At 41.5% G+C, this 21,744-nt stretch overlaps 1 long non-coding RNA gene across 1 annotated transcript in view; it reads right to left on the bottom strand.

Annotated features, from left to right (window-relative positions):
* LOC310742621 overlaps positions 1-21,744 on the bottom strand; it is a 40,862-nt gene that overhangs the window by 15,493 nt on the left and 3,625 nt on the right. The window contains exon 2 of the long non-coding RNA XR_014538619.1: positions 17,677-17,882. This is a non-coding gene — a long non-coding RNA (uncharacterized lncRNA). The remainder of the gene's footprint in view (positions 1-17,676; positions 17,883-21,744) is intronic.

The raw sequence follows: 21,744 nt of genomic DNA, 5'->3' as shown, positions 1-21,744 counted from the left end.
CAGCTTCTGCTGTGAGTGTGCCAGTGAACATATTGCTCACCATTTCTGTGGCACACTTCAAATGTCAGCACTGAACTGAAATTTATCATGTGATAGGACAGGAAAAAGACCCTTACAACTTTCCACTTGTTCTCAACACATTTGTTTGTGTTTCCAGACCATTTCTGGCTCATTTTCTTTTAATAGCTTATATATATATATATATTTCCATCACTTGAACTCTGAAAACCTGAGTTTATCTTCAAAATACAAGAAAATATGTATTTTCTTCCTTTTCTGCTAAATAATTGCTTCCATATTTTTGGCTCCTTCTGGATGCAATGTCAAATTGTTATGATTATTAGCTGCTGAAAATAAGGAAAGTTTCTTTCCATTAAGCTTCCATGCGGATCCCACCAAATTAGAATAACTTCCTTTTTAATTAAGATTCATACGTACCATTTAACCACTTCATTCAATGAATGTATTTAAAAACAAACGCACACAGACACGAGATTAGCAATGCTACAAAAGACATCTGCTGAGCTTCCAAACACAGTTCTCACAAGAAAATCCGGCATGAATCTAAAAAACATACAAGTGAGAAACTGTCCCAAGAGATGTAAACATAAAGTAGCTGCTACCCCCATGATTCAAATTTTTGTTGTACATGGAGTGGAAGAAAGTGTTATACGACTGAAACCACAGCTCAAATCCTATCAAAGTGCTACTATTGTTCCGCTGCCTCAGGAGAAAATAATTTCCTGGAACAGAGACTGAACACCGCATCGAGTTATGTAAATAGAACTTCCTGATCTTCAATATTTTTCTGCTTCAGTTTCATCTGTGTCTCTTATTAACATATACATCTTCCATGACTTTTCATAGCTGGAAGAGGCAATAGATGTAGCCCATGGGCCAAATCCAGGCCCAAGGCACTTCTGTGTGTTCAACAGGAGTGCCTTATAATTCAAGGAATCCCAGCTTCAGTTTTTTTAAGTACGTTTCGATTCGTGCTCTGTGTATATCTAAGATGATTCCCATATGAATCTCTGAAACAATTTGAAGCACAGAGTTTGGACCTTTTCCACCAAGAAGCAACCAGTGCCATCCATTTGTGGCCTTTTCCTCTCTGTGCTGACATTTATTTCTTTTTAACCAGAAGCAATGGCAATGTAATGTCCACATACCCTCCAACATTTCTCCAATGAAAATAGGGACGTCCCATTCCATAATGATAACTGACTGGGTTGCTCCAGCCACTCTGGGCAGCTTCCAACATATATAAAAACATAATAAAACATTCATTCATTCATTCATTCATTCATTCATTCATTTAAAACCCATCCCTATACAGGATTGCCTTTAATATGGCTCAGGGGTCAGATAACTCCATACCCTCCAACTTTTCTCCACTGAAAATAGGGACAACCTACCAAACCCTCCAACATTTCTCCAATGAAAATAGGACATCCTAAAGAAAAGTCGGACATTCCAGGATCAAATCAGAAACCGGGATGGCTTCTCTAAATCAGGGGCGTCCCTGGAAAATAAGGACACATGGAGGGTCTGTGTCCATGCATGTGCAGCATGTTAAAATGACTGCCACAAGAAAAACAAACATGTACCGTACATAGAAGGGCCAGGAGCCTGAAACAAGCAGTGAGGGAAGCAGCCAGAGCACCAAATCTGTGCTATATCCTTTTCTAAATGTCCATACCTTCTATATACAACTTCATATATGGCCCCTATAATTTTGTAATAGTTTGACAAAGATTTTTTTAAAAAATCAGAATCAACTGGAAGACAAATATATAATTTTTCAACACCCATAATTTCCATTCTGGTCCACTGCCTGGGCCCCCAAAATGAAACTGAAAATGGAATCCTTGTGCAGATTTCACTCTTGACTAGCATTAGCTCTTGCCCTCAGATTGACTGCATTTCTGATGTAGCCCTTGGAGCACAACAAGATGTTTTACATTCTGAGTCATATCCCCAACTGGCACAATTAAAAATTAGGTCAGTGTAGCAACACTTATTAGCATATAAAGGAAAAACGTACTAAGGGGATTCTTGAATGCGTAAATGCACATCTCCTTTGATGCAGAGAGAAAACCTTGGCTGTCATCTCCACTATAGTATCTCTCTCTCTCTCTCTTGCTGTCTAGCTGCCAACTGAGACACATTCAGCAGTGTGTACCACTAATCACAGCAGGAGAAAAAGAGGCCACCTAACCTCTTGGATGGCAGCATGATAGCACAGGAATAGCCAGATAATTTATGACAAAGGGTTTGCTTCTCACTTGTTCGCTTGCCTGTAGGTACGGAACCACAGTAACAGAGAAGCACAAAAACAAAGATGGAAACAAATGAGAGGAAAGCAGGGGAGGAATAAACTGACCATATACACTGAAAATTTATGGAAAAACAATTTCCTCTATGGGACAATAGTGAACCCCAGGTTGTACTGTGGCCAGATTTTTTTCCAAGCCATTGTTCCAAAAAAAAAAAAAAAGGCTCCGCACTGCTCCTGCATTCACACACAACACTTTATATTTTCTCCTCAGCTACTCCATTTCCTCTGTGGGTATGTAGTTTTTATTATTCATGATTGCCACCTTTGCTCACTTTATGATGCATCATGTTTTTTGGGAAATTGTTCCCCAACTCACGGTTTGTTGGTGACGTACTATGTTCCCTACATGTGTTTTTTCCACTTGGAAAGTAAGCCATCCACCAGAAAAGATGGCTAAGTGATCTCCCGCATTTGCTTTTGGAGGGACAGAAATAATTCCAATGGCCTTGCAGGGACGGCAGCTTGAGAAATGTCAGAAATGTCTCATTGCTTTCTAAGAGGAAACTAACAGAAAAGGATAAAATGGAGAGGAAGTCATTGTGGTTTTCCATTGTCCCCAAATGTTTATTTTTCTCCCGCACGGTGCATTTTTAAATTCACAGCTTAAATCTGTGGTCACAGCTGTAGTCACACACAAGGGCATGCACCAAGAATGAATGAATTTTCATCGTATCTTTTCTGCATAATCATGTTATGCTTAGGGCTGCCATGTGTTTAGGGTTTGTCTAAAAATAAAAATCTCAACTACTTTAGGGGTGTCCTGGTTTTCACTGTCTGAAATATGGCAACCGTAGTTATGCTAGTGTACTTTTGCCAGTTCTGTTCTGGCCATAAAGTTTGTGCAATTCTGCATAATCAAACAATAAATGTAGAATCTGTTATTGCATGGAATCCTGAAATCTCAGTGACAGCTACAAAAACAGCAGGTTTCTTCCCCTGTTGCAGAGGTGGGGAATAACTAGCCTCTGGGCTGGGTGTGGCCCTCCATGCCTCTCTGCCTGGCCCTTGGGACTTTCCAGGCCAGATCCCCTCCCTGATCGTACTGGTTCAGCTGGACCGCTTCCTAGCCCAGGAGGCTGCAAATGGGACCCCAGTTCTCAGTTAAAGTTTACTTGTCACAGTCTTCTCCGGTTTATGCCAGGGCTAGTTTAGCCTATGACGGTATGTCAGTCCTACGTATTGGATTTGGGGGCATACCAGTTTTTGTAATGAGCAGGTCCAAAGGAGGACAGATCTCGATCAAATTTCAGCAAATACAGCTTTGTCTTACCGTTTCATGACAATCTGTACCTAACAAAATCCCTTTTTCTGCACAACTTAGCATTTCTTTGGAGGGAATAAAGTAAATAAAAATTCATTTAATCAAATGTTGAAGTTCAGATACTTTTTATAAAATGATCACAGAAACACAGAGCCTAGCAAAGCTTTCACAGAAAGAATCACCTCAGCTTAGTGGTAGAAACATGCTGTGCTGACAGGAGGTCTCAAATTTAGTCCCCAGCATCTGGAAGGTAAAACAGCAGGTGCTGACAATGATGAAATTTGGTAATTTTAGAGTCTGGATTTGGTGGGCTTATGTTTGAATGGTGATGTGAATTTCTTCAGTAGCTTCAAAATGTGGCAAGCCATCCAACTGCATTTGGGGGCCCTCTGATGAATGGGGCCCTGTACCTTTGTCACCAAATCCTATGCCAGTGGCAGACCTTGGGATCTGATATTTCAGTGGCACCCTGTGCAATGTCAAAATTTGACATCCCCCACTTATCACTCTCCATTCCAAAGTATAGTTGCAGCATCCCTTGTGGTGCCTCCAAGTCTCCGTGCCAAGCACAATTGAACCAGCTGCGGTCCCATAAAATTACCTCTGCCCACCCTAACAATACCGCTGAGAAAGATCTCTTCCTAAAATGTTGGAAATCTGCTGCTAATCAGGGTAGTCAGTACTGAACTAGATAAAGTTGGTATAAGGATCTCTGCTAAGCACCATTCTCATAGTCCCTAACTTGAAACAAATAGTTCCTGTGGTCAGACCAGCTTTCAAACCGACCTCACTCTATACAGTGGTACCTCAGGTTAAGTACTTAATTCATTCCGGAGGTCCGTTCTTAACCTGAAACAGTACTTAACCTGAAGCACCACTTTAGCTAATGGGACCTCCTGCTGCCACTGCACAATTTCTGTTCTCATCCTGAAGCAAAGTTCTTAACCCGAGGTATTATTTCTGGGTTAGTGGAGTCTGTAACCTGAAGCGTACGTAACCCGAGGTACCACTGTATCTTTATTCCATTTTGCTTTGTTGGCATGATCATTTCTATTTAAACTAGGTCAGAATACAAGATCAAACCCTTCATGGGTAAATGCAACTGTAGGATCATCAAAACTAAGACAAAAGTAGATGTATAGGACAGCATGACATGAGGAGGTAAGACTGTCACCCATTACAGTACTGGAAATGAAGTAGCAATAAGTTGTAACTGATACAATATGCTGCACTTACTCTGTTTCCAACATTTAACTCCAAAGGTCAGGATTTATTAAGGCTGTGGCGCCTTCCACACTAGCAAAGTTGGAGCAAGTGGAAAGTTACAGATATGTTGCTGCAAATTTGTTGCAAGCTTGAGCTGCTTGAGTGGTGTATTTTTTTAGTAATAATGATGAAGGAAGAACCAGCAGAGAAAGGAATATGGTTTTTACTTAGCCACACGGAATACTTCCAGCATGCAAGAACTGGATATGGAATACTGTTCAGAATCCACAGCTGGCCACAGGTGCCTTTCTTTTTGCAAAGAGAGACAATCTAGGTTTGTTGAGTGTTAAGCCACATGCGGTAACATTATAGGGCCTGGCAACTAGGGTGGAAAATGGTCAACTCAGCACTTGTCATAAAAAGTAGATTTGTGCAAAACAACATTTTCTTATTCCTGGATCCTTCCATATATGGAGCCGCCTCCTCTTGTAAACTATCCCAGTCTTAATGGCAGATTTATTTTCACCATATATGAATACATGCAAAGAAGTGATAGATTTGCACACTGATCTCTTTAGCAAATTAAGCTGAGTGAAATGAATGTCCAGAAGTGTCCCTAACATTCATCACAGATCCTGCCATACCAGACTTATTTTATATATTAAAAAACCACAACCATCTGAGGTAGAGGTTCACCACCATGTGATTTCCCTCTGTCCCCCTCAATATTTAGATCGCACGTGATTGTGTTTGCACTGGACCATATATCAGAATATTCTTGAAAACAAAATTCTTGTGCCACATGAACACTGAGTGTAAATGTGTGAGTATCCCCACCCCTGGCTCTCATAAGGCCTGTCCTGCACACTGTGAAACTCAAAACATTTACTCAGAAGTAAGGTCAACTGTGTTGAATGGGACTCACTGCCAAACAAGTACACATTGAATTCTAGTGTTAGGGTAGAATTAAGTTAAATCCAGACTTAGGGTGATAAAGCTATGGTTTCCCAGTAGTGATGTATGGAAGTGAGAGCTGGACCATAAAGAAGGCTGATCACCGAAGAATTGATGCTTTTGAATTATGGTGTTGGAGGAGACTCTTGAGAGTCCCATGGACTGCAAGAAGATCAAACCACTCCATTCTTAAGGAAATCAGCCCTGAGTGCTCACTGGAAGGACAGATCGTGAAGCTGAGGCTCCAATACTTTGGCCACCTCATGAGAAGAGAAGACTCCCTGGAAAAGACCCTGATGTTGGGAAAGATGGAGGGCACAAGGAGAAGGGGACGACAGAGGACGAGATGGTTGGATAGTGTTCTCGAAGCTACCAGCATGAGTTTGACCAAACTGCGGGAGGCAGTGGAAGACAGGAGTGCCTGGCGTGCTCTGGTCCATGGGGTCATGAAGAGTCGGACACGACTAAACGACTAAACAACAACAAGACTTAGGGTAAAACCACTGAAATTAATGGGACTTTGTTAAATTATGCTGTAATCCTACCCTTTTTACCTGGGAATAAGGCTCACTGAATTCAACAGGACTTCTGAGTAGACATGTTTAGGATTGTTCTCTTACTAACTTGTGTCTCACTGATTTCAATAGTTCTGCTATAAGAATGACTAATGCCACATTCACATCCTATATCAAAAGCACTCTTTTGCCACTTTAATAGTCATGGCTCCCCCCCCCCCAAAAAAAAAAAAATTCTGGCAACTGTAGTTTAAGAGTGCTGTGAGCCATAGTTCTGTGAGCAGCTCCTAATTCTTAGCACCCTTAACAAGCCACGGCTCCCAAGATTCTGAAAGTCATAACTAATAAAGTGTTATAAGAATATTTTAAATGTGTAGTGTGGATATGACCTAAATCTGTATCCAATCCCAGGTAGAGCTTTTATGCATAAGCTGATTTTCTACGCAATGTGGCAAACACAAGTTCAGATCTCTGGCGAAGGTGATATCTTGAAAACGGATAAACCCTGGGCAAAAGAAGGGTTAAGCACACCTCCCTCCCACCTGACGCTTCTTCTTTTCAAACGACTTCCTCCCCTGCTGCTTTGCAGCTGTTTGGCAAAAACTTTGGTTCCCAGACTTGCATTTCAGCTGAACGCCTTGTTGCACCCTCTGTTGGGTTTTATCTCTTAAGATCCTTAGGAAGAAATGTCTGAAATGCATGGCGGTAACTGCACTCTACAAGTTTGACTCCGTGAAAGAAAGAAAAATCCTCTCCAAAAAAAAATTAAAATGAAAAGCCCTCTCACATCCAAATTTCTAGGCCAGATAGATTTGAGATGGAAAGAAGCCCAGATTTCTTACTGTGCTCGCAGACTAAATTGCACTAAATTATTTCATGCTTCACTACTACTGCATATTATCTGATGTCCTGTGAGTACTGGCCTATTATGCAGCACTGTGAACCCTGGTCTACCATGCTGAGCTTTCCTTGGGGCAGCATTCCAAGAACTGCAGCACAGGTTGGATAATTTATACTTCACTGCCAGAGGGGGAAATGGCACTGGGACATGCTTGTGCGCCAACTCCAGCTGGGCTCACACCTCTTAAACACTCTGAAAAGGGAATAGTGTTTCAAAGTGTCTTGCTGGAGGTTTTTGGTTTTTTTAATAGGGCACAGCCACCTCCTTCGTGAACATGGATCATTTCTGGCCCTTCACAGTGGGTCCTTTCGAATGGTGAACAAATCAGTTCTTGAGATCACATAACCCACACAGCTGTCTCTGCTTAACCGGTGGGCTGGTATGACCATATCCTGATCATGGACCCGGTTCAGAGGCTACCTCCCTCCCAGGACTTCAGCTGCCAGAATTTCACTGATTATTATTTTTTTTAGGAGGTCAGAGGGCTGCTCATATTCCCTCTTCTGGGCCAAGCAGCTACAGACAGACAAGACTGATATACAGGCTTGATTTACATGCAAATTCACTCTGACATCTACTCAAGTTTCACAAGCCTGATGCAGCAAACAGCAGTCCGTTCAGGGCACCTTAGGCTGGGAGCTTGCCGAGGCTTGGAAAGCCAGTCAGCCTATCCATGACAACCTCACAACACAACAGTCACTGGTAAGAGAAGTGCACATGCTCATTAGTTACAATAAAATTTAGCATTTATATACCACTTTGAAGTGCTCACTGTGCATCACATCAGTTGTGTTGCTGTAATCACTTGCAATTAAATGCTGCAATCCATGGTATTATTCCTATATTTCAGATGCAGAGTAGGAGAATGGAGGAGGGTGGGGCAGTGCCTACAGTGAGTGTGGGTCAAATATAAATCAAGGTTTATTGGTAGATCATGGTGATTTTTAGTAGATTGTTAGGGGGAGAGAATATTTGAAACAGAATTATCTAACCCCTCCACCTGAGGACTTAATCCGACCTCCCCTCCCAAGCAATTTTTTCAGACCTCGCAAGACTTAACCAATTTTAACAGCATCACCACAACTAACTAACACTCTATCTATCTATCTATCTATCTATCTATCTATCTATCTATCCTTCTATCCATCTACACACAGAGGGGGGAGGGGAGAGAGAGAGACCGACCACTGGACAGGTCAAAGAGGTTTGAACCTATCTGCCCAACTCAGTGCCCAAATGGGAATGCAAACTATCCCATTCCCAGTCATCGCATTAATCATCTGATGGGCAGGGAGAGGGCCATAACCTACCATCTCAACTGGCCTTCAAAGATCAGCAGAAGTTAGTCCTGTGTATCTCATGTGTGTGGCATTTGTGCAAAAAATAATAATAAAGAGGGACATGCAGCATAATGTTGCAGTGTGCCATGTTCCTGTTCACTGTTCCAGTTAGTCAGGTATACTCTGGGTTTAAGGTTCTTGTGCTGCTATACAGAGCACTGAATTATTCCATATCTGCCTTAAGGACTGCCTGAGCCCTGGTGCCCCAGCTCAGTCACTGAGATAAGAGAGGATGGAGTAGAGTATGAATGTTCAATTAACAGGTTGTCTAGAAGCAACTGCAGTGACAGATAAGGAAGAGAGAGACAGAAGTCAGGGCTTCTGTGATAACTAACACTTGAATTTATCCACAAAACCTTTTGTTTGCATCTCTATGCATAGTCTTTTTTCTGTTTAATGCCAAAGCATCTGCATTCTCCCTCCTTCTTAATCCATTTGCATTAAATCATTTCCTCGAAACTCACAAAAACCAATTTACCCTGTGACATCAACCAAATCTCTACTTTACATAGACATGGGACTCCGTGGTCTTGTCTTAAGGGGAAATTGATAACATTTCACAAACTGCAAAATAGCAGGAACCAACTGAAATTTGAAAGAGCAACAAAAACTAGAACCAAAATGGATTCCTGAATTCACTGTACAGATAAAACTAGCTCATCAGTGAACTAGAGTCCTTCTGTGCGACATAGTAGCTTTCCTCCGCAAGTGGGTTTTCTACATGGACAACATCTTTAGATTAGATTACTACAATGTGTTATATGTGGGGCTGCCTCTGAAGATGGATTGGGCCCTCTAACACACTAGGAATCAGTGCAGCACCATATTAAACAGGATGAAACCCTGCCAATTTCCCTTACGAATACAGGCGCTTTTCATGAAGGTTGCCATAGCATTTGGACTAACACATCTAGTTGGTAAGCTCTCCAAGGCCAGGCTGCTTTCTCTGTAATGCTCCTCTTTCTCCACAGCAGTTTTTTAAATTATGAAATCTTAATACTCTGTTAAATTGCTTAATAAAAAACCTAATTTATTAACTAGTGTTTTTTAAGCATCAAGACTTTCACTGAAAGAAAAATATGAACCAGTGTTGGCTGAAGCCGGTGGAGTTTTCCATTTACTTGTATGAATAAACTAGAAATGTTGTATGCTTAACAATTTGAAAAAAGGAAATAATTTTTTAATTTAAAATGATTAATACATACAGAGCAACGTAAAGAATGGAAAAGAAATGGTTTAAGCCATATGGTGGCTGGAAAAGTTATTTTAAAAGCCTTGGCCTCAAAGCTGCTTGATGACTGAAAACTACCTTTAATTCGCTATGCTATTTAATATTAAGCATCATGTAATTTGCTTTTAGAGTGTAAGGTTTTATATTCAAACCTCCCCCACATTAAAAAAAAATATCCTTTTTCAATTGTAGAGAACAAATAGGATTCAGATCAACAGAGTTTTCTGCAGGCTGGAAAAGATTGCATGCTTGTTAAATACTTACGAGGCCACTTCTCATGATAACCTTATCAGTCGCTGGGGCCCTTCTCAATGCACACAATGAATATTGTACTCAGACTCCTCCTGCGTTGCCATACTCACCTCCAAGCATACACAAGGTGGCTAAGCTCCCATTTTTCCAGGGGTTCCCATTGCCTATGCACATGTGCTTGTATATATGGGAGCACATTGCAGACAAATATCAGGGAAGGTAGGTTTGTCACCATCCTCCCGTTTGTATGGAAAAGTGCCCTAATGACTTCAGTCTTCAGTCAAGGGACTCATGGCTTGATCAGTGCCTTCCTTGCAATAAGACCCAACAACCAGTAAAAATACAATACAATACAATCTTTATTATGGTCCAGAGACCCAACAAATCATTACAAAGCAATACACAATTCATACAGCCTACCTCCAGGTTAAACAAGCATTTTGTTCAGAATATAGGGATCATTTGTTCTTGCAACCACCGATAAAAACTTTGCCACTGCTAATGTTCTAGCATTTGTCCAGTCTTCCAGTAGGAACCTGACATAGTGAGCCTCTGATTTTCCCGGGAAAGGTACCAGCAAGGGTAGTATCAGTTCAGCCCTGGCTTGCTCATATTCAGCAAAAATAGTATAAGAACATGAACATGGTATGCTCATATCTGCCATATGTGTGTCTTACTTTGGAAACCCATCCCAATCAAAACCTGATTTCTTTTGCAGAACAAACATTTAGGGTACCTTCTTGCCTGGGCTGACTTTCAATGGCCATGGGCAGTTTTTGTCGTTGCTGTTGCTGTTATTTTGAGCAAATAGTTATATGATTGTGAAGCTTCTTCAACAAAAATAATGCAGATAGCTTTACCCAACCTCTTCCTTCAGCGGGTAACATAAAAATCAGGAGACAGCAAACACATTTTTTAATTCTCTGAACATCCAAAAGATCGGTACAAAAAAAGTGCCTCTGGACTGGATTGAGATGGTAATGATGCACACGCGCTGTTCATCAAAAATACTTTCCAGTTTTAAAAAGTCAGCTGGTGCTTATGGTTAAATTGCTGCTGTGGTACGAGTCTGTACTTCTTAGCAATTTCCCAAAGGTCAAGTCATGATAATGCAAAAATAGAGTAAAGAAAATGATAAGAGAATAAGTACTGCTGTGTTTTATCAGAACAAGGCCCATTTAGTCCAGAATTCTGTCTCCAACAGTGGCCTCTGGGAAGGCTCACAAATTTGGGAAGGGGTTAGGCTTGATGCAAAGAAGTTACTTTCTTCTAGCTATAATTGTATAACACAAAACAATTTAGTTATAGCATGGAAAAGTTGGCTTAAAACAGCAGTGGTCCTAGGTTTTGGATAGAAAGTTCTGATGTGTAATTATCTAATTTACTCAAACAATTGCTTTCTGGAATAGAAGTAACTGACTTATCCAACTGTGTTCTGGCAAGGCCCAATGCTTTAGTCCACGATTGTTTAGAGCTGAGCCATTCTAAAGTTTAGAAGCCCTGCAGAAAATATATTTATCATTCTCTGATGGCTTCTGACATTGCTTCATTTTCTACAAATCACAGTTGAGCTATGCATTCTGTTCAGAGTCACAGACTCCTATGTTTGGCTCTCTTTTGGATGATGTACTAGGAAAAGCCAGGTACCAGATCAATGCAGCTATGAATATGGTTGGTGATATTCTCTAACCCAGAACAAAAGCATCTCCTAGTGGGACAACTAGTGCTTTACCCCAACTCAGTTTACTTAGAAGTAAGTCCCACTTACTTCCTGGTTAGTGTGTAGACAGCTTTAGTGAAGGAAATCTGACTATTCAGGTGGAGCAAAAGCCCTCCAAACCTATCTCAGGACACCCAAGTACAAACCAAACAATATATACTATGGGGTCAATAGCATCTTCTGGTTGCTTCATGCTTATCGTTTAAGCTGACATTAAACTATAAAGCAATGATTTGTGTGCTTTGCCTTTTGAGGTTGGAGGACACAGAGTTCCAGCTCATAAATGATGTTCACATTGGGCATAAGGATGAACATGTGCACATTAAGGAACCTTTGTTAGTCGAGTCCATTAACTTCAATAGATCTAGTAGGGCTAGCATTGAATACCACAATGATGTTGGAGTGATGGCAGCTACTCTTTATTACCAAAACATTGAATTTACAAGGAAGGAACTGCTGGTGAAAGAAGACAAAACTAGTAAATGGAATACATGAGATGCTAACTCATACCTCTTTTGAATCACCAGATCAGTCAGGAGAAGAAATAGTTATTTGGAATTCTCTTAGACTGAGAAGTTTCGCAGTAAGTATTTTCTCATTGCGTATCTTCTGGAAGCTCCACAGACTTTTAAGAACCTTGTCATATTTCCAGAACTTTAATTTCTCATTAAACTTCCCATTTAACTGAGTAATTCAAGTAGGGTTGAATTTTCATCTCCCTTATCTGGGAGTAAGAAAAGCCTGCAGTCAACAGTCCTCCTTGACTTTGAACAAATCTCTACTCAGCCTGGGATTCTACTCAATATTGTAAGAGCTCGGGGGACTGCTTATTTCACTAGCCATATCACTGCATCCTATGCTTTGGTGTGAAGAGTCCTTCTCTTACATTATCCCAGTATTGAAAATTGATCCTCAGCCCCTTCTGGGGAAACTTAAAAGGAGTTTGTAATTTGGCTTTATTTTCTAAAAAGTCTTTCCAAGATTAAACTTGGCAAACATGCTCTTAGTTTTAGATACTTTTCACGTCTGTGGGTGCTTGCGTCATGCTTATACAATTGCACACAGAGAACCACTTGTGTCTCATTATACTGAGTGTACCACCATCTTAATGGAAGACATTCAACTGGATTCCATCTTATTTGTGTTTCAGGTTTGTTTATTTCGGTGCAGGTGGGAGTGGGAGGAGGCCACAGCAATAAATCAGGTCAGGCTAGAGTCTACGCCTCACCTCTCAGCATGAGAGATAAAGCAGAAACACAGAGAGGGAGGTGTGGACTTGATGAGGAATCAGAAATATTAGAGAAGCAGAAGAGGGGAGAGAAGGTGGAGAGGAATTGTAAGAGCACATTTCATCCTGCTAGCACAATGAGCAGTTTGTTGGGACGAAGCTAAGTGGGTGGAGCCCCCTAAAGCAGCATCTGAAGAAAAATGAGAGCAGAAAGGGGATCGGGAGGGAGAAACCCTCACACTTTGAACAAATGAGAAGACAACAAGAAAGAGAAATATTGGAGTCAGGGGTTGGGACAAAAAGCCCTACTGGAGAACCTATAACAGGAGACTGGAACATAAGGAAAGTAGGGATAGGACACATCATAAAGGACAAGCCTATGGAAGGAGTCCAATGATGAGAAGTAAGTTTGCACTCTTGTAGCACTGGCCCCCACCCAGTATACTCTGAAGCAAGCATATGCTGGCACTTGGAGGATTCTTGTGGTGAGGGCTGATAAACACAGAGGCCTCATCCACACTTCTGCTTGTCCCATGCCTAGAAAACGTGGGTCTGAGTCCTTCCCCACTTGTCCCATGTTTTCTAGGCATGGGTGCAAGTAGTTTTGCCTCCCCCCCAAAAAAAACCCCTCCTGTTCTTTTGAGATAAAGCAAAACAAAGGAGAATCCACAGAATACCCGGTTGCCATTTGTTCCAAATCAGCACAAAATCACGGGTTTTCCTGGGGTGGGGTGGGAGAAGTCAGGGAAAAATGGAAGTGTGGATAAGCCCAGAGTGAATGCAACAGGGAGTTTTAGGCTCAAGCACCAGCACATCAACAGAAGATCACAAAAAGGCTTTGCAGGGTAGAAGCCATAATGCCACAGTAGCATCTGCATGACTGCTACTTTGAAAATCATGTCCACTTAGAACATTGAGTTAAATGCGGCTTTGTCCCCCACAAGTGAATAGCACTGATTTCACTGGGTTTCCACAATTATGAATTATGAATGGTCACATTCATCCATTGACCACAATCCAATACAGAGCTAGGCACACTTAAGCCCCCTGTGCCGTGAATTACCGCTCACAAATTCAGTTCAGAGAAAATTAAGAATCATTAACCGTGCACTAAAATTATACAGGTTTCAATGAGGCTTAATCGCACTAACCTCTGGTTTATGACTCGTGTGTTTTAAAAAATCAAGTTGCGCAATGTACACTTTAATGCACGTGATCGAAAAGCTCAGAAAGCCTGTGAATGGAAATAGAATACAGATATCTGTTTGTGTGCTCTTCTTGTAAGACAATGTAAGTCTTCCTGGCAAGGCACAGAGTGTCCCCCACAGGTAAAGAAACTGAGAAGTGTAGGTCAAGGGAAGCTTAAAAAGCCGAGGGTTCAAAAGACACAATAGATGTGCCATGATATTTATTTATTTTTAGTGCTGAGCAGAAGTATTCAGTCCAGGATTGTTTCTTCAGCACTTTGGGGGATGAGGTGGCAAAAGCCTCTCCAAAGGTTGTACTAATCTGGGGTGGGGGGCCGAGAGAAGTGGTGGAAGTCACAATACTATAGGGTGATGGTTGGCGCTTACACTTTGATGAGCTAGATGCTTTTTCCTTCCTGTTTTTAACTTTGAGAAAAGTGACCACTCCAGGCAGTTGACTGGCTGCCATTTGCAAATGAGCTAGAATGCCTAATGGAAATGATCTTAATGATCTTAAGCAACTGAGATTAAAACACTCTGTAACCATAGCACAACAAGGCCACTTTATTTAATGTTTTATTTTATTTTTTAAAAAAGAATCTGATTTCTTGCAGTTAGGAAAGTGATGGAAAAGTGCTTTGGTAGTTGTGGGTTATCCTATGGCTAACTTGCAGACAAATCAGGATGAATGCTGGGTGAATGTGCATTGTCATTTAACTGTCCAGCAAAAAAATCTGAACAGATGCTCAGTAAAGCTCAGATATAATCTAACCTCCTTGTAAGCTTTGTGCAAGCAAACCCAGGTTGAGCACCCTATAAATAAGTCGTCTAGAAGAGCCTGATGTTGTAAAAAAGAGAAAGAAATGAATCATTATAACAGAGTTGTTTTCTTACGAAGGAAGGGGGAAAAACCTTAGCTACCTCATCAAATGTAAATCTACTCACCACTTGAAAATATTGCCACTTTCACCCATCCTCTGAAAGTCACCAATATTATCTCCCCATCTTCATAGAACTTAGTAATTCTCACAAGGATGGGTGTGTGCAACCCAGTCAGATGGGTGGGGTACAAATAATAAAATTATTATTTTAAAATTATTATATGAAGGGGGTTCTGCCATTTTTTATACTGCCATTTAGTTATATTCTCAAGGCTATTCATGCCCAAAAATAAAAAAGTATAATTTAAATGCAAAAAAAGGTAAAAGCCATAAAAATGTAAAAGCAGCATAAAACCATCAACAGGATTTAAAAAGCGTCTGAGGAGATTTTTGGGGAAATAAAACAGCTTTTGTGTGGAACTGAAAGAACAACAAAGTAGGTATCATCCAGGTAAACCATTCTGGGGACAACTTGTGTTGTTAAATAAATATGGAAATATTTGACATACATATATATCTGCCCTATGAAGAATTATATATAACTTTCCAAGCCCTATATGTTTAGCAACGTAAGATGAATCAACAAAGGCTAACAACTATTGTATTTTGCCCATCATGTAAATGTTTCTTTCTGAAAAGCGCTTAAAGCTCTTAAATACTTAGCTTATATTTTAAACTTTGTTATGTAACACTTTGTCAGGCCAACAATATATAGAGCATGGCTCTTAAGTTGTTACCATGAAGACTTACAAAACATAAAGAAGTTAAAATGTAAATACAAATGAAGGCTCAATGGGCAGCAAAATTATCTTAAGACATGCATATTCTGTAGAGCCAGGAAACATGTTTTTATGTTTTGTAAAATTTTGTTGTAGTGATTGCCTCAACTTTCTGGAATTTGATACTTCTGGAGTTCTATTATGTATGTAAAGACAATTGTCTTGTGGCTCTTGATAAACAGAGATTCTTAATTAGCTATATTCCTTTGTTGTCTGGTGATTATCTTTTATCTTCTCTGCTTGAAATTAGAAGACTAATAAGATTTAATTTTTTAAAAGACTCGTGCTTCTCCTAAAAGGAAACCTCCAGTTGAAGGATTTAAATTACCAGACTGCCCTCTAGTGGTAAACCCTTCTCTTTCTTTCTACTACAAAACGACAAAAAGAGTTTTCTATACCATAATCATCACATGAACTCCTGAAAAAGCTAAATCTTTTGAAATGTGTTTTTTCTTTCATAATTGCAGAACATAACTATTAAGGTGCTATGAAAATACACCATAGCTCAAGCTTCTAGAATGACTTAAAGTCCAAAATTAGTTGCACAGAAAAATATATTTTATAGAATCAAATAATAGCAGAGTTGCAAGGGACCATGAGGGCATCTAGTCCAACCCCCTGCAATGCAGGACCTGAGATTAAGAGTCTCATGCTCTACTGACTGAGCTATCTCAGCTGAAAGCTTAGTTACTAACCTTATGCACTGAGTGTTACATCAGAGCTATCTGCAGCCCTAGATGAAAGACCTTTGTGGGGCAGAGAAGAGAAGTAGATAGCAACATGGCAGTCCTTATATTAACAAAACTAGAGACTGCACAGAGTGCACTGCTTAAATTAAGTATACTAAGGCGCTCAAATTTATGGAGGATAGAGCCATCAATTGCTACTAGGCTGGAGGAGACTCTTGAGAGTCCCATGGACTGCAAGAAGATCAAACCTGTCCATTCTGAAGGAAATCAGCCCTGAGAGCTCACTGGAAGGACAGATCGTGAAGCTGAGGCTCCAATACTTTGGCCACCTCATGAGAAGAGAAAACTCCCTGGGAAAGACTCTGATGTTGGGAAAGATGGAGGGCACAAGGAGAAGGGGACGACAGAGGACAAGATGGTTGGACAGTGTTCTGGAAGCTACCAGCGTGAGTCTGACCAAACTGCGGGAGGCAATGGAAGACAGGAGTGCCTGGCGTGCTCTGGTCCATGGGGTCACGAAGAGTCGGACATGACTAAACAACTAAACAACAACAAGAAGAAGAGGGCTATGCTATGCCTTCATGGTCAGAGGCAGTGATGCTTCTGAATACCAGTTGCTGGAAACTCCAGGGGGCAGAGAATGCTTTTGTGCTTGTATCTTGCTTGTGGGTTTCTGACAGGCATCTGGTAAGACACTGTGAAAACATGGTGTTCAACTAGATGGGTCACTGGCCTGAACCAGCAGACTCTTCTTAAGTTCCAAAGCCAACAGAATTCCTGCTTTGTTAGCATTCAACTTGATGATGAGCTCCAGAGAACGCAGAATAATACTCTCCACCATACTCGGTAGAATTACTCTACTGAGCAGGCTTCTCCAGTGTGAGAAAGCCCATTCCAAGGTAGATTAGTCAACAGTACTAAGCACTGTTTGAAGGTCAGGGCTCGCCAATCTCTGCCCAGAGCAATCCTCCCAGCTAAATACTCTGTGCAACCCCCTAACAAGACCCATCTATTTTCTCTCAGTCATATGTGGCTATTTTTCAATCTTAGTCATACAAATTTGTAGCCCTGTGCATAGTACCAAGTACATTTCCTTTCTTTTGGCCACATCCTCTCTTCCTTCCCAGCCCCAGCCCCTTTTGAATATTATTCCTAGTACACAAAATCACATCTGGGCAGGAGACCCACACATACCTTAGACAGAACAGCTTGGCCTATACAGATTGAAGCACATGCACTATCCTGCTAATGCGCAGGAGCTTGTATTCAGGCCCTCTTGGGCTCTCACTAAGATGTACCGGTATGTGTTGGCCTTGATCTTTCCTTAGTCTGCAAGTAAGGGAAAGTAACTGCAGAAGAAACTCCAAGGATCATGCTGTTTTGCTACTGGAAAACAAAAGCTAAAAAGCAGAAACAAGATGAAAGGTCCATGAGTAAAGCCAGGCTCTAGCCTATATTGCTAATGTAAAGCTTTTCCTACTATAGGATAACTTTCCACAATTCTAAGCCCATTGCCACCAAATGTGAAGGTTCATGTGCCCAAAACCAGCAAGAAGCTACAAATGAACTCTCTCCCGGACGAAGGGAAATTCAACCAAAATGTAAAACTGAATCTGACAATAAGGAGGAGCACAGTCTGAAACTCAAACCTTCCAGTCCCGAGTGACCTTTCTGGATGAATTATAAACCACTGATTTAATATGTCATCAACTGCCAAGGCTTTTTAGGGGGGGGAGTGGCGGGATATAAATACCTTCCGGGGGTAATTTGTGTGAAATGGAACAGCTTATTAGGTATTCTTTCATTGAAAAGACATAAACAAGGATCTCAGCCACATACAAAAAAAATCCCCAGGCAAACTTTATGGTCTGATTTCTCAGAAATACACTGGAAGACTAACAGAAAGGCAAGAAATAGGGCATCTCACAATGCTTTGTTTGCATCAATGAAATACAATATAGGACCACGCCCAGCAAATATTTAACCAGAATGCCACAAACCAGCCCAAAGAGAACATTCATGTTCCAAGTATAAATAGATTAAGCATAACACCAAACAAGAGTACAACTCCTTCACCTATCTATCTCTCAACTTTTTTATTGGTTCCAAACATTTAATTGAGACTTACTTCCAGGTAACTGTGTGTGATCTATCGTTTGACCTACCTTTCTAGTCATCCCTTCCTCTAAGGCAGTGGTTCTCAACATGCGGGTCCCCAGATGTTGTTGGACTACAACTCCCATCATCCCTGAGCTCTGGCCTTGCTAGCTAGAGGTGATGGGAGTTGTAGTTCAACAACATCTGGGGACCCACAGGTTGAGAAAGGCTGCTCTAAGGAACCCACAGAAACATATTTTCCTCTACAGTAGTTTAGGTCAGAGGTGACTAACCTGTGGTCCAGCGTTTGCCGTTTGACGTGAAACAGGAAATATCAACCTGCCACTGCTGCTGCCGCTGCCAGCACCACCCACCCTGCCACCTCCATTGCTGTTGGAAAAGCAGCACCAGCATCGGTGCCAATCTGAGGTGAGATCTCACCAATTTCCATTGGCGGAGGAGGTCAAGGGGGGGTGCTGCCTCAGTAGCTTCCAGTGTCTTAGAACTGCCTTGGAGAGTGAACACAGGGCAAGGCTTCTTCTTTCTTTGGCGATCACTCATAGCCGAGTAAGATTGTCTTCCATGAACACGATTTTAACAGTGAGTCCATGAGTAACTTGCTCCAAAGAGTCGGAAGTGAATCAAGGCATTTTGAACTTCTGCCTAAGCCCTTCTCTCCTAGGCTTGACCCCTTTCGGACAACTGCAGTCTCTTAAAGGGTCAACTCTCTGGCCTGAAGATGGTGACTTCTCTTGTGCTCCATGACCTCCCGCCTGATGTATTCCTTGCTCTGTCTGACTGATCTTGCCCTCAAAAGTACAGTCAGCCTGATTGCTTATGCCCAAAAAGCATTTGGCTGTGAAACTGCCGCTCACTAGTCCAGCATTCCATGTAAGAACCTGTTTTATACTTGACAAGCTTTTATGCTGAAAACACTAGCCTCAACAGGCACTGTGTCCACCAAATGGATCACAGTCTACCAGGGCCGTCTTACCCATAGGCACTAGGGGTGCGGGGCACCCAGGCGCTGGGCTCTCAGGGGCACCAGGTTGAGAGTCCGGGGCCCAAGAGTTGAGTCTAGGGAAGAGCCTGTCCATTGGTTGGAGCGCCACAGAGGGCTCTTTTCCTGCGGACGGCTCTGCACCGTGTGTTCGGGGGCGACCGAGCCAGCGAGATGCTGAGGTGGCCTGCCTGCTCTGCCCTCTTGTGCACCTGAGACTGGGCAACCTGGGGGGGGGGGTCGCCAGGTGGGTGTTTGCACCGCAGCGCTGCATATGCTTCAGACAGCCCTGCAGTCTACCTTTTAATCCAGTGAAACTGAATGTTGAAAGATTCTTCATGCAGTGTGTAGTTAAACTATGGAACTCTCTTCCACAGGAGGAAGTGGTGGCCAAAACTTGGATGGCTTTAAAAGAGAATTAAAAGAGAATTAGACAAATTCACAGAGAAGGTTATCAATGGCTACTAGCCATAATGGTTATGCTCTGCCTCCACAGTTGGATGCCAATTGCTGGAAATCACAGGAGAGGAGAGTGTTCTTGTGTTCAGATCCTGCTTGCAGGCTTCCCACAGGCATCTGGCTGGCCACTGTGAGAACAGGATGCTGGACCAGATGGTCCATTAGCCTGACCCACCAGTCTCTTTTTATGTTCTTACATTTCACATATCCTCTAACCTTGAATAGAACAGAGAGAGAGAAAGAGAGAGAGAGAGATGTTTCATGAATTTCAAAAATAGAAGCAGAAGCAGAAAAGCTTTGAGGTTTTGTTTGTTTACTCCCCTTTTTTCTTGTTTTATGGAAATTAAAAAGAACAATTCTCAGATTTATGTTTTCACCAATAGGTGGAGCTAGCTATTCTTCTATCTCCCGCAAAGTAAAATCAGGAAGTTGTGGGAAACCATCAGTTTTCCATATTGTAGAGACATTTATTAGAGAACTTCAGAGCAATAAAATACCAGAGCACTAAGGTGAAACAGGAATAGGTAAGTATATGAGGGTTAAGTTGGACAGTGAGCCCTATTCGGAAACCCTCTTTGCAACCCAAGTATTTAATTAAGACTTGCGTGTCAAAATATATTACATTTTAATGAAATTTCACTCATGAACAGACATTTACTGGTAAGCATCTGTCTTCAGCTTTGTTTTTAAATGGAGGTAGATAACAAATCATCAAGACACATTTGTGTAAAAAGACAATATGAATAATATACTTACCATAATTTATGTGCCAAACAAGTATTCACCATTTATGAAACCCAGGGGGGCCTATTGGTAATGTTTCTTTTGAGTGAAATCCAGGTGGCAGATTTATAACTTTCCTGCTTTATTGAAATAGTTTGGTTAGGAAGGAGAGAAAAATGTGTGGCTTTTGTAGCCGAGGAGGAGAATTAATGAGAGCACAAGATATCTTTATACTGCCTGATTTTGTTTCACACTCCCTATTTCCAAATGAAGTTCCAGGGGCTGCCTTTCAGGGTTTAGTATCTTTTCATTGAGAGAGCATGGAGAAACGGCAGATTTATTTACAAAGAGGATGTGGCAAAGGTCAAGATAAGGAAGCAGCACTGCACACATCCAATTGCCAAATGGCAACTTGCAGAGCACTCTCAAAATGCTCCAGTTAACTCCCACTATAAATATATATATTTATAGAGTACATGACTGGTGGGTAGAGAGGAGGAAGGAGTGCTGCAGCAGGCACCACACTTGACCTCACACATTTCCAGACTGTCATATTCCAGCCAATTCAGGCTGCACAATTAAAACTCACTTGGAGCTCTTGTGAAACACAAACACATTTTCATCCAAACACTGGACTTTTTGAGATAAGGAAAGTGATGGAGAAATGCATAGGGTAACTCTTGCTTGACACAACTTCATCTAATCTCCCCACAAACAAATCAGGATGAATGCTCATTAAATAGCAGACATCATCTAATCTCTCTGCAGACCAGTCAGGCTGAATGTTCATTAGGCAGGTTGCCTGGAACAAAGTATTAGTGCTGCCCATCTCTTGCATGCTGAGGGTCCCCAGATCAGTTCCTTCCATCGACAGCTAAAATAGATTCCAGGTCAAGAGGTTTGGGGCAAGACTAGACAAAACACCCATTGAGACAAACCATGACTAATCAAATCAGACTGAAAAACCACTAAGCATATTCCAC

This window comes from Podarcis filfolensis, assembly GCF_964270895.1.
Source record: "Podarcis filfolensis genome assembly, chromosome: 9".
NCBI lineage: Eukaryota > Metazoa > Chordata > Lepidosauria > Squamata > Lacertidae > Podarcis > Podarcis filfolensis.
Note: the sequence above shows the minus strand (reverse complement) of the source record. Positions and strands in the feature narration are given on the sequence as shown.